We start from the raw sequence: 13,032 nt of genomic DNA, 5'->3' as shown, positions 1-13,032 counted from the left end.
AAAAAAAAAAAAATTACATAGGATTAATATGAGGGTCAATACCATTAGGTTACATCGTTTGAGCTTGTAAGGTAAAGTCTGAGTTGCAGTTGAGTCCTCTCCCTGGGAAGTATGCCATAGACCCCTACATTGCACCCAGATGTGTGGGAACTTCCTGAACCCCCTCTCCTCTTCTTCAGTTCAATTGTGTTTTTCTCTTGAGTAGACCTGTAGCTGTTGATCTACTAGTTTTAACATGGGATGCTTGCTTTTCCATTCTTGAGATACTTAACTTAGGAAAATATTCTCTAAATTCATCCTGGTAAATATGCAAGATGCAAAGTCTCCATCTTTTTTATGGTAAGCCAGGATTTTCCCAATTTGGGGGTAGGGGCAAACAATTCTTTAGTGCACATGAATTATCACTTCTTAACAACATGTTCTGAGAAATTCTTATCGGATGCTCATAGTTTTCAGAGTATTTGTTACTGGGGTTTGATAACATTGCCCCAGTCTTGTTCTTTCTTTCTTCTCTCTCTCTTTAGCTAATTGTCCAATTGCCTATCTTTGGCATCTGAGCAAGGCAGAGAAGAGGTAAAATGCACCCTGGACACTCAGCTGTTTCTTCTTGGTGTCCCTAGCAAATGATTTTGATGGGAAAAGATTTAAACTCTTCCTTACTTTACAGTCAGCAGATTAGCTACAGATTGCAATTATCTAGTCCCTCTCTTCTTTACTAATCTGGAAACTTGGAAGTTGGCTTCTGCGGAGTTGTTTTCAGCACACCGTGACCGTTTTAAAGTGGTAGGCTCCTTAGAAGCTCCTTTTCATTATTCTGTAATCTTTGGGAAAAGCCCAAACATCACTCCTCCCCAAGGAGAGCTGGTTTAGGAAAATTGCTATTGTTCCTGGCCAGAGAAAATTTCAAACAAAGTCATCACAGATGTAACCAAATTTCAGGATGTTGTCTGAAATTGAGTCACCAAACTACCATGTATTTGAGACCACAAGAGACAGACCCGAGGACTCCTTGGAAAACTTTGCTACTCGGAGTGAGCTGTGGGAACTAGAAGCACAATAACGCTGAGAACTTTACAGAAACACAGAATCTGTGGTCCCATCCCAGACCCTCCAAAGCAGAATCTGCATTTGAACAGATCCCCAAGTGATTTGTATGCACATAGAAGTCTGAGAAATATCAGAATCCATCTCGCCATGCCTCATTTGTTCCTGCATTATTTATGAACAAATTATTGACCACCTAGAGGGTTCCTCAAACTATGGCCTATGGGCCATACGTGGCCCACCAAGGACATTTATCCGGCCCGCCAGGTGTTTTTGCCGCTGCTGCCTGCCCTGCTTAGCAGCCGACTAGTCCCGGGCCCGCAGTCTGGCCCTCCAATGGTCTGAGGGACAGTGAATTGGCCCCCTATTCAAAAAGTTTGAGGACCCCTGAGTCCTAGACCCAGGCTCTGAGGACGCTGGTAAGAAAGGAGATCTCTATTGTCACATAGTTTACACTCTAGTGGGGCAGACAGACATAAGCACACTGACAACAAAAGAAATGGTAAATGCTTAAAGAAATAGGAGTGTAAAGGATTAGAAGATGATGGAAATTGAGGGTGAGATATGATGGGTGGGTGGGGTCTGGCTGAACAGACCCCTGCATGGGAAGAGAGGGGAGCCATCAGGCAGATGGCATAGCCAGAACAAAGGCCCCCAGGAGAGTATGAGCCTGGGAACAGAGAGAAAGGAGGTCAGAGTGACTAAAGCTTAGCCGGTTAGGAAACTCAGAGGTCGGAAAGGTAAGGAAGGGCCAGATTACATGCACTGAAGGTTCTCAAACTCAGTGTGCGGCGCCTCTGACCCAGCAACTCAGAGGGTGAGGCCTAACAATGTACACCTCTAACAAGTCCCAGTTGATGGTGATCAACTGTTCTGGTCCAGGGACAGTGCTTGGAGAGAGTCCTCACAGGCAGTGTAAGGGGTACGGTCATAGTCTGTGATGGGAGGGCACAGGAGGAGTCTACACAGGGAGGCAAGAGCTGGCTTCCACCTTCCTCTGTCGACTTTCCAGTCATTCACTATCACTGGACTTGTGTTTCCTCCCAGCTTTGCTCATCATTTGATTTGACCCAACTTCCCACCATTTCTCTCCATTTCCTCTCAAACGTTGTTCTTTCTGGAATGCCCATTCCTTGATCAGCAATTCTTGCACGTCCTCAGCCTTTCCCAGAGCTTTTTTTTTTTTTTTTTGCCTTAATTGGCACCTGGCTAGTCCCAAGAAGACAGCATTCTTGCAGCTCCTTGCAGCAGGTCCTATTTGATGTCTTCCGGTCCATGGATCGCAGGGCCCAGGGTGGTGTTTGTGCTGACTCTTGTTTATTGTTGCTCCCAGAACTTAACCCCTACTACCTTTTACAGAATACTGGAGGGCCAGGCCGCCTGACTCTACCACTGGGTCACACATCCTCACTCTCTGAGGCCTCCTGCATGGCCTCACTTGGCAGTCTCTGGGGAGTTAACCACATGATGACCCATCTGCCACCTGGCTTCTCAGTTTCCTTGGCCTCATCTCTAGTGACTTTTTCTTGGCCAAGCCTGAACCTTGTCACCACCAGAAACTGTTCTGCTGCTTCAAGCCCAAAGGGCCGCTGCCTCCCACAGCTTCCTCTCCCTGACACATGCTCCAGCGTCCCTTGCAACAATTCTTCAACTCCGTGGAGGTCTCTTGCCCATTGTCCATGCCACCTCTTGCAATCTGACAGCCACCTCTGTGTTCCCAATTCTTGTCCAGCTTAGGTTTGTGATTCATCACTGAAAACAATCCCTGTAAAACCCCCATCCTCAGAATCTGCTTGTCTTCCATTGCAGGATTGTCCTCCACGCCTGTCCCTCCACACCTGCACCAGTGTCACCGCGCAGGAGTGGAGCAAGCAGGCTGCCTTTGTTTTCAGTTCATGATCGCAGACCTCAAAGATGTACTCAAACCTGCTGGGCAGTGTCGCTGCATTTTTCTGCTAAAACCAGCATTTATATTCTTCTAGGTGATTTTTTCATTCCCTTTTTATCCTTAAAATTCCCACATCCCTTCCCTGCCCTTTGCTCTCAGCCGATGAACTCTCCTCACAGTTCACTGAGGACGGGCCTAGCAGATGGGAATTCTCAGTCCCCTCTTCACATCCAGGCATTTCTGCATTTGCTTCCTCCCCCCCCCCACTCATATGTGTCCACACCCATCCTAGGACCCTCTACCCAGTGTCCCTGGGACTCCAAGTGGCCTCCCCCATCCCTTCACTGCGCGGCCAGTGTCTCCCTCACGCTGGCTCATTCCCACCACACGCACCGAGTGGCCTCCCCCATCCCTTCACTGCGCGGCCAGTGTCTCCCTCACGCTGGCTCATTCCCACCACACGCACCTGCTTCGGCGTCTCCATCTGTTTCTTCTGCGATCTATGTCTGTACTTCCAAATAATACGGCTATTTTTAGCTTCTTCAATTTTAGACACTTTCTATTGCCTTCCTACACCCCCACTCCATCCTCCAATGTCATGACAGCTCCTTTTTTGGCTAAGTGGGTGTTCCGTGCTGGCATCCCTATGACCATAAGTCCTCACAGCTGAACCACGTAGGCTGTTATTCTTTTATGGGTCAATTTTGATTTTCTTGGGGCTAATAATTACCTTGGTTTTGTTCATTGCTTAGTCTGGTAAGTGTCTATTACTAAGTTTTTACAAAACTTTCTAATCTCATACTAAAACCCCTCTCCCGAGTTGCAGGTAGCTGCTCAGGACAGTGTCTTGACCCTCAGGCTTGGCCCCATGGCTGGGACTGCTGAGGAATGACCTGGCTAGGCATGTCACTGTGTGCTCAGGTGCCATCTCCCCCGTGTGGCAGGGGTAGGGTTGTCGGACTTCTCACCTCTCAGCTCAGGACTCCAAGAGTGAGTGCTTCAGCAGACAAAACGGAAGTCTTGTAGTCTCTTAGGACTGTGCCTGGGAGTCATATGCTGTCACTTCTGACCTGTTGTAATGGTTGAAGTGGTCAAAAGCCCACTCAGATTCAAGGGGAGGGGGCACAAACTGCACCTTTCCATGGGAGGAATGTCAAAGATTTGCAGCCGTGTTTTAAAACTTCCACAGAGACACACATACATTGTACTTGCATGTGAGTAGAATATCTTTGGAGAGAATCACAAGAGGCTCCTAAGGGAGGGAGGGACCCAGTAACTGGAGACAGAGGCAGGAATGACACTTTGTTCTGTAGGCCATTTGCACCTTTTAAATTTTGCATCAAGTGCTTGAACTGCCTTTCTAAAAATATTAAATGATTGAATACCTTTGACCATATCACAGCTTTTCCTGGTCACGTCAGTTTCCAGGATACTCTAGACCAGGGCGGTCCAGTAGAACGTTCTGTGATGATGGAAATATTCCATATCTGACCTGTCTAATATAGTAGCCACTAGCCTCATGTGGCTATGTAGCATTTGAAATGTGGCTCGTATGACTAAGGAATTAAAATTGTAACAGTTGTCTGTGACTAGTGGCAACATATCGGACACATTGTATGTAGAAAGTGAGAGATGCTTACGTGCATGGGCTACATAGGTGGAAGGAGGCCCTTTGGGTCATGGTCTCCAAACATTTTTGTGCATGTATATCCCAAAACAATTTTAAACAACTATATGCCCGCCTTGCACAAATTAAAGTTGACGTGTAAATGCTTCATCCTTAGTTTAAAAGTTTATTTTTGTTAGGAGTTATAAAAGATTAAACATTTCATAAGATGAGGACTAACTATAATTGGAATAAATATTTTATAAGCTGGTTTGATAAAGTAAGTTTTAATTACTGAATAATGCAGACTGAATCTGAAAGAAATCATGTTAAAATGCTTTATCCTGGACTACGTTAGCCAGTCTAAATTTAGAGCCCCTCAATGTGGGCCATGCTTCACCCTCGACAGAAATATACGAAAGATAGGCAGTCAGCAAGCCTTAAGGGGGAAGGTGCCTTGATGAATCATTAAAGAAGCCTCCAGAAACCAATAGATTAATCTCCCCTCCTTTGGCTAGAGGAAGATTTTATACCCCAAGCAAGGCTGCACAATAAGAATGTAATGGGTGAGGGAGGTGTGCGATATTTTATGAGATGGTTTTAGAAATCAGTACTTTGGACCAGGCAAGATGGCTCATGTCTGTAATCTTAGCATTCTGGGGGGCCTGAGCTCAGGATTTCGAGACCAACCTGAACAAAGCAAGACCCCATCTCTACTAAAAATAGAAAAAATAGCTGGGTGTCACAGCAGGAATCTGTACTCCCAGCTACTCAAGAGGCTGAGGCAAAAGGATCACTTGAGCCCAAGAGGTTGAGGTTGCTGTGAGCTAAGACACCATGGCATTTTACCCAGGGCAACTGTGTGAGACTCTGTCTCAAAAAAAAACCCCAAACAAAAACATATCAGTACTTTGGGAGTAGACCCTGGAAGTGGATTCCCTTTAAATCATCATGGACGTTTACCCCTTGAAAGGTCTGTACACCCTCTGGTGTACTTGAGCTCCACTTTGAAGACAGCTGCCACAGACGATGGAAGCCAGGCGTGGTACCCAGCTGCCTTCTGGTGGTGCTGCAGCTTCAACTGAAACCTACCGAGGGAGGGCAGAGGAGGGCAGGGATGGTGTCCTGGTGCCCCTCAAGGTAAGAAGGGGGCCCGGTCAGTGTCACAGTGTCACTGACATGCTCTGTGGGACCCTTTCATCTTGCTTGGGAATTTTAAGCCTGTCCTAATTGGAAAGGGGGCAAACACAGGGCTCAGCTGCCTTCTTCCAGAACATAAGAATCAACAAGGAAAGACTTGAACACCCCTCTTCATCACTCCCATCCTCACTGTCACCGTCCTCCCCTCTTCCCCCTCTCCCTCAACCCCTTCAGATTGAGTGTAGAACAGAGGTGGGCTTGGAGAATCACAGTCTACTAGTGTTGGGGGACAGAGATGAGAAGGGCTGAGATGGAGTTAAGGCGTCTGAGTAACCAAGGGCCGGTTAGCACATCCTCCTCACAGGCCTTCATATCTAATCAAGGGGTTGCTCATGAGATGAAAATTTCATGTGGTCCAAATTACTCTTAAAAAGTCCTTGTAATCAGCCACTGAACGTGGCCCACTGGTATTTGTGCACCACGTTGGAGACCAGTACACCATCTGTCAAAATGTCTAATACAACGTACACTTTATTTCCTCTAGCTAGTGAGAACAAATTCCTATTTCTTTGGTTAAATACTAGACATGTAGAGGGATTGCATCAAAGAGCCATGTTGTATAAAAAATGCATTTTTTTAAAATCCAAGAATTTTTTTAGTATGATGAGGGGCTGGGGGGACCTGAGCCATAAGGGTGGAGCACAACCCTGGCTCCATGACTTCCTTACCTGGGCAGAAGGTCACCGATGGCCTGACATAGGCGGAAGCACCCAGAGCTTTCCCGCCGCCATTTAATAACCTTTCCTTGCTGTCTTTCTTGGCTCAGCAATCTGTAGTTGGACTACATAAGCTTGTGTCTGTGTGTGGCCGGTCTCTCCTGTGTCCCTCACTCCTTCCCTGTGTTTGTTGTCCTCTCAGGAAGGCAGCAGGTACTAACTGGTTACTGCTTCATGCCAGGTGCCAAAGTAAACAGTCTATGCGCATCTTTCAGACAGGAGTTAGCACGAAAGGCTTTTTGCCTCACCCCACTGGCTTTTATTTATTTATTTTATTTAATGAATTTATTTATTTAGGAACAGGGCCTCACTCTGTCTCCTAGGCTGAGTGCAGTGGCACAATCATAACTCACTGTAACTTTGAACGTGCCCTATCTCAGCCTCCCAAGTAGCTGGGACTACAGGCATGTACCCAGCTAATTTTAGAAACATTTTCCTTTTTCTTTTTCTTTTGTTTTTGTTGCAGTTTGGTGGGGCCGGGTTCGAACCTGCCACCTTCAGTATATGGGGCTGGCGCCCTACTCACTGAGCCACAGGCGCCACCCTTAAAAACATTTTTCATAGAGACAGGGCTCTCACTATGTTGCCCAGCCTTGTTTTGAACTCCTGGCCTTAAGCACTTCTCCTGCTTCCACCTCCCAAAGTGCTGAGATTACAGGCGTGAGCCACCACACCTGGCCCCCACTCCTCATTTAAAAACTCCACCTCTGTCTACTTGCAGAGAGTCACAATATAACTGAGAAGATCGACACATGTAGCCCACTTCCTCACACATGAGGGCCTTAAGACTTCCAGGAAGTGGCAAAAGGAATAGCAATTAAATTCCTAATGATCAAATGAGGAGCTTATCTTGGCGAAAGGTAGAAAGGACCTAGAGACACACAGCCACTGAACAAGTTGAGTTGGAAAGAAAGACGATGACCCGTCTGGGAAAGTGAAGGCACTTCATTGGGCAAGATTTTTATGACCTTCAGAGAAGATGCTTAAGCCAGCAAGGTATTTTCTCTAATTTTCTGGCATGGGGTGACATCTAAAACACCAATTAATAACTTCTACAGCATGCTATCAATTCGCCTATAATTGTCATTTTAAGCTAAGCAGTTGTCTGCTGTGAAGATGGTCGGTTTAGTGGTCTTGAAGACTTGTATCCACAGTCTACTGTGTTAACCGTGTGGCTAATGCTCATCTCTTCATAGAAATTGATTCCACATTAACACTGTCCCAAGATAATTCACATGCTGCTGATTTTCCTCCCCTACCACATCCCCTTCATTAAACTTTCTCTGTTCATTTCCCAAAAGGCCACGTGGGAGGATTCGCTGAGGCACACTCAGTGGAGGTCCCCAGGGTCAGCCACCTGAATAGCCCACTTCTCAGCAGAGGCCAGGGAAGAAACAAGCACAAAGCCACCAGAGAGCAGGGGAGAGTCCCTTCTACCAGCTCATGGATGATGTCAGCTCCTCAGGGGAATCATATTTCTAGTCCAATGCTGCCAATGACTGCCTTTTGTCATTTTTAATGGTAATTTGACTGATGACTTCTGCCGTTGTATTTTATTTGAAGTGCCCATTACCAAACTATCAGGATGTTATGTATTTGAGTGAAAAAAGACTGGTGTTTTCTTCTTTAACCCAGAACACAGCTATTCTGCATCTCTGGGCACCAAGACACATTTGTTCCCAGGTGAGAAGTTCCAGGTACCGTTCGTATTGGCATCGTTCATCCTGGAATTATTCATTGGTGTGTGCATGGTCCCGGATGACTGTCTTCTAAAGCTATTCCCATGCCATGCCTCTGCTCATTAATTTTGCTCAGAAAATTTCCTCTTGCCCCCATGCAGTGCCTCCCATTTCTCTTCTTCCTTCCAGGGCTAGTTCTAGGTCCCTTGGCGTCCATCCACCATCCTCTTCCTTCACCCATACTGGCATCCTGTCTCTGAACTCCAATAGCCCTTCCAAGCTGCCCAATTCCATGGCAACTGTTTCTTTCTTGAAGTAGCTAATGTGCTTCTCTGGACAAATCTTGGCCATGACTTCCAATTTTAGAGGCTCCTTAAATGGTAAAGCATCATGGTGTATGCTGCATTCAGGCCTCCAAACATGTACTGCATGAGGTCCATGGCTTCTCCCAGGGCTCTTGCTCAGCCTCCTTGTTCCAGCTTGGAGCAAGTATATTGCTTGACTGTGCCAGCCAAGGTGGCCCTTGGGGGCCCATGCTGGAGTGGTGGACAGCAGCCACTAGGTGGGCTCTGTTACTCCAGGTGGGATCACACTGAGACCCAAGGTTGTGAGTTCATCAAGCAGCAGAGAACTGGAGATCACAAGATGGAAAGAGCCCAGGTAGGGCTTGCCTACACTAAGGTCTCGCTTGGATTCCTGAGACAAATGAATGGTTTCCTCTTTTCATTCCCTATCAGTTGACACCAGTATTCATTGTGTCCATCTTTGCTTCCCCCTCTCCTTCCCCTGCCAGAGCAGAGGACTTTCAGCTCCACCTTTCTACAAGGAAAGGTCTTTGTTCAGTTATTTGTTTGTTGAACTACCTTGATTATCATGTGGCACTTCCATGTGCCTGTGTGTCTTCAAATGGCTGTCTTCTTACAAGGACACGAGTTGTGTTGGATTGGGGGCCCACCTGACTCCAGTATGGCTTTATGCTAATGACATCTGCAAGAAATGTGTTTCCAAATAACATCACACCTGGAGTTATGGAGGTTGGGTCTTCAGTATGTCATTTTTAGGGGAATGCAATTGAACTGTAACATCACTGGAGCTAGGAGAAATGGGGTGAGGACAAGAGAGGGGTGTGCCCTTGGAGCTGTCAGCCCAGTGAGAGAGATTTGTGGTCTAGGGATGGCTACAAAATCCTTGTAAGGTAGACACACTTTCAGAAAGTAGAGAAACAATAAAGAACACAAGGATGTGGGGTTAGGAGAAAATAAGGACAAAGAGCAAGGGGGAGAGGGAGTAGGGCCAGTGGGAGGGTGAAGGAGGGGCCTCATGAGCTCAGGGAGCACCAGGTGGCATGGGACACAAGCGGGGAGCACAGGGGGCCAGCCTCAGCATAGGAAATCTGGACATTGCAGGTAACTATTTTGGAGTTCATGTATCCTGAGCTGTGGACCCAAGACCAGGTTGACAGAAACCCCAGCCAGGAGCTGGTGGAGCTACTCATAGGTACAGAGATGCTTCTGCAGGAGCTGAGCCCAGAGCCTGGCTACACATTGCCTACCTGAGCCCCACACCAGCAGACACATTTTTTAGCCTGCAAAGACCCTGAAGGAAACACCATTTCTGGCAGCTACAGTCTCCAAGGCCATCCCGATGACCTCTGCTCCAAGGGGACTCAACTGTGGCTATAGCAGAGAATCAGCTGTGGTGTGAGAAGTGGGTTTCTCTGTATAGGGTTCTAGGGAACCACAAGTCTTCCCCTCCGGCATGATGCTGGCACCAGCAGAAAGCTTTGTGAAGCACTGGCCCATTCTTCAGCCCCCTCTCCCCCACCAGAATCTGGTTCCCCAGCATTAACACACTAGACTTCCAGGGACTGGCCGTGAGTCTTCACAGCACTGAGCCTCCCACATTCCCTGCAGTGTCCAGCCGTATGTTCTTGCCTGTGTTCCATTTTGCTTCCTAATAGAGGGCAATTATTTAACTTGATAAGGCAATCAGAACAACGCTGGGAAAGACTTCTCAATTGACTCTTTTAGTCAGGAAGTGACTCTAGGCAAGTTAAGCAGAAATGTCACTTACTGAAAGGACAGGTGGCTGCTCCCAGCATGGACAGAGAGGAAGAAACCACATCACGGCAACAAGCAAGCATGGCCAGAGGTGGCTCCTGGGGACCATCGTCTTGGCGCTGCTCTGGTGGCTCTGGATGCTCAATGCCACTCCCCTGGATTTGGCCCATGTATCTGGGGATAATCTCTATCTGGCCCTGAGCCTTTGTGTCACTCCTCCAAACTGGGCAGCCCCAGGCAGCATCTGATTTCAAGCTCCAGATCCAGTGTTTCTCTCTCAATTTTGTTTCTGTAATAGAGGATGGAGCCCTTTCCCCTGCCTCTGCTGCCATTTATTTTAGGACTCGTCCAAAATAGGGAGAAATGCAGGCAGCTCCAAAGAACAACTGTGCTCTAGAGTAAGTGCATGGATGTGCACAAGGGGCTTTCCCGAGACAGCTCCCTGGCCCCTAAGAGCGGCCTTCAGGGGGTTTCAGGCACCACTGCAGATAGAGCAGGGGAGACTCGCCCAATGTCACCAGCCGAAGTTCTGTGAGTTAAAGTTCCTCTCATTTTAGATCCCATTGCTGCTGACCACACTGGCTTAAGTGCCTAGCACACAGCTGATGCCCAACTAGTGCGGGCTGCATGGACAAATGAATTATCAGGTCTTCTGTTGTGTAACCCCCAGCCTCAAATACCTCGAGAAAAGAGGAAGGATGAAATTAACAATCAATAAAATAAAATAACATCTGAGGGCCCTGGGGTAAGCTATTGAACCTTTTTTGGTCTCCATTTCCATATCTTGAGAGAGAAGATTTGATGAGGCTGAGCTCTAAGAACTTACACTTGAACAAAGCATAGAAAGCAATTTTGTCACATAGAAGGTGATTATAAATTTGAACACTGACTAGATAATTAGATGATGCTAGGGAATGACTTTTAACTAATTTTTTTTAGATTAGAGGATAATATGATTTGGTCCTAAAGAGAGTCTTTGCCTTTTAAAGACACATGCTGAAATAATTTTGGATGAAATGATGTCTGGGATTTGTTTTGTCATCAATTGAAAAGTGGTAGGCTCTTTTTGATGAAAAGGTAGGCTCTGAGTTGGTATAATCATTGAGATTGGGCAATGCATATGTGAGATTCCTTATGCTATTTTATCTACTGTTTATATGTTTGAAATTTTCCATAATGAAATGTCTAAAAAATAAATAAAGCAACCTTTTCCTGCAGCCCCTCTGGCGTCCATCCCATTCAGAGCAGGAGGTGTGGGCCAAGTGAGTTGCTCACCCTACGTGTCTTACTCCTTTGCTCTTTCCCCAAAGAACTCCTGACTTCACCCCCACACAGCCCCTGTCACTCCAGGCAAGGTGACTCCAACCCCACTTCCAGCCCTGACTGGTCTCAGGCCATCTGAGGGAACCAACCTTCTTGCTGGTGACTGACTCTGGAAGTAAACAGGATACCAGGAGAAGCTGGCTGGGTCTTCTAAGAAATCGTCTCTCTACTTTCCTACTCAGTAGGACAGGAGCAAGGAAGGGGGTGGCTTCTAACACCCCAGTAGACATTCTGCAACCTGGGGGTAAACCAGCCTCTGGGCAAAGCCAGCATCCTGACCAGAACACAGAGGGGCAGGAGAAAAACCCGACTCCTTGACACCAGTACTGAGTTGCTGGGTCAAACAGCCCTCCAGTCTGACCTGCCGCCAAGTCCTCCATTACACATTAGAACACATTTTCTTACATTTGAACCACTTTGTTTTTACAACCAAGAGATTTGTAGTGAAGATGGTCCTGACAGATATGAGGCTCATCGACCACTTTCCCTGCTTCTGGTGGAAGGGAGGGAAATCCTGTCCTGCCATTACCACTGTCCTTTGAAAGGGAGGACAAAGGCAGTGGGGGGAGGGGTCTTTCAGAAGGCAGAAATAGCATTTTCCGATAGGCAGACAGCTCACCTAATGTCAGACAATCTTACTTTTTTTTGGAGACAGAGTCTCACTTTGTCACCTTTGGTAGTGGGCTGTGGTGTCATAGCTCACAGCAACTCAAACTCAAGTGATTCTCTTGATTCTGAATACCTGGGACTACAGGTGCCTGCCACAATGCAAGGCTATTTTTAGAAACAGGTTTCTGAATCTCTAGTTCAGGTTGGTCTTAAATTCCTAAGCTCAAGCAATCCATCTGCCTTGGCCTCCCAGAGTGCTAGGATTACAGGTGTGAGCCACTGTGCCCTGGCCTTGATCCTACTTTAAAAGTCACACTCCACAGGGCCAGTAAGCAAGTTGTGCCCTGTCCTTGGCTGCTGTGAGTCACCTCAGGAATACCAATGGCACTTTTCCTTGGCAGAATGGTCATAGCAGAAATGATGCACATCCATTTGTATTATTGTGAGACTCCAAGAAAGGCCATTAGCAGGAGCAGGAAGCTGGACTGCAGCTTTGCCACTGGACGCAGAGTTCTGATGGCAGAAGAGGCCATCCCATATGTTAGAGATGGAATTGCTGCACTTCCCCCTCACCCAAGTCCCCCACGTTTCTCACGCTCCTTAAGTGGACTTGAAATCTGGTGGATGGTGCCCTTGAAATTGAGTCCCAGCAATACTGAATTTATAGTCACTCACAAAGCTGAGAGCTTCTCTTTAGGTTCCCATGGGTTGCTGGTGTTGAGCATTTCAGGAGCAACTAAATCTGACTCTGGGAAACCTAGGAGTAGGGTTTACCCTGGACTCTTCCCTTTCCCACGCCCACTGCATGCAGCCACTGCAAGTTGTCATCACCTGTCCCCAGGGCAACTGCCCGTCATCTCCCTGAATCATTTCTGCACTTTCCAACTCCATTCTTTCAGCAACAACC

Source organism: Otolemur garnettii, unplaced genomic scaffold (assembly GCF_000181295.1).
Source record: "Otolemur garnettii isolate 467f Iridium unplaced genomic scaffold, OtoGar3 scaffold00064, whole genome shotgun sequence".
Taxonomy (NCBI): domain Eukaryota; kingdom Metazoa; phylum Chordata; class Mammalia; order Primates; family Galagidae; genus Otolemur; species Otolemur garnettii.
The sequence above is the reverse complement of the archived record's forward strand: the minus strand, read 5'-3'. Positions refer to the sequence as shown.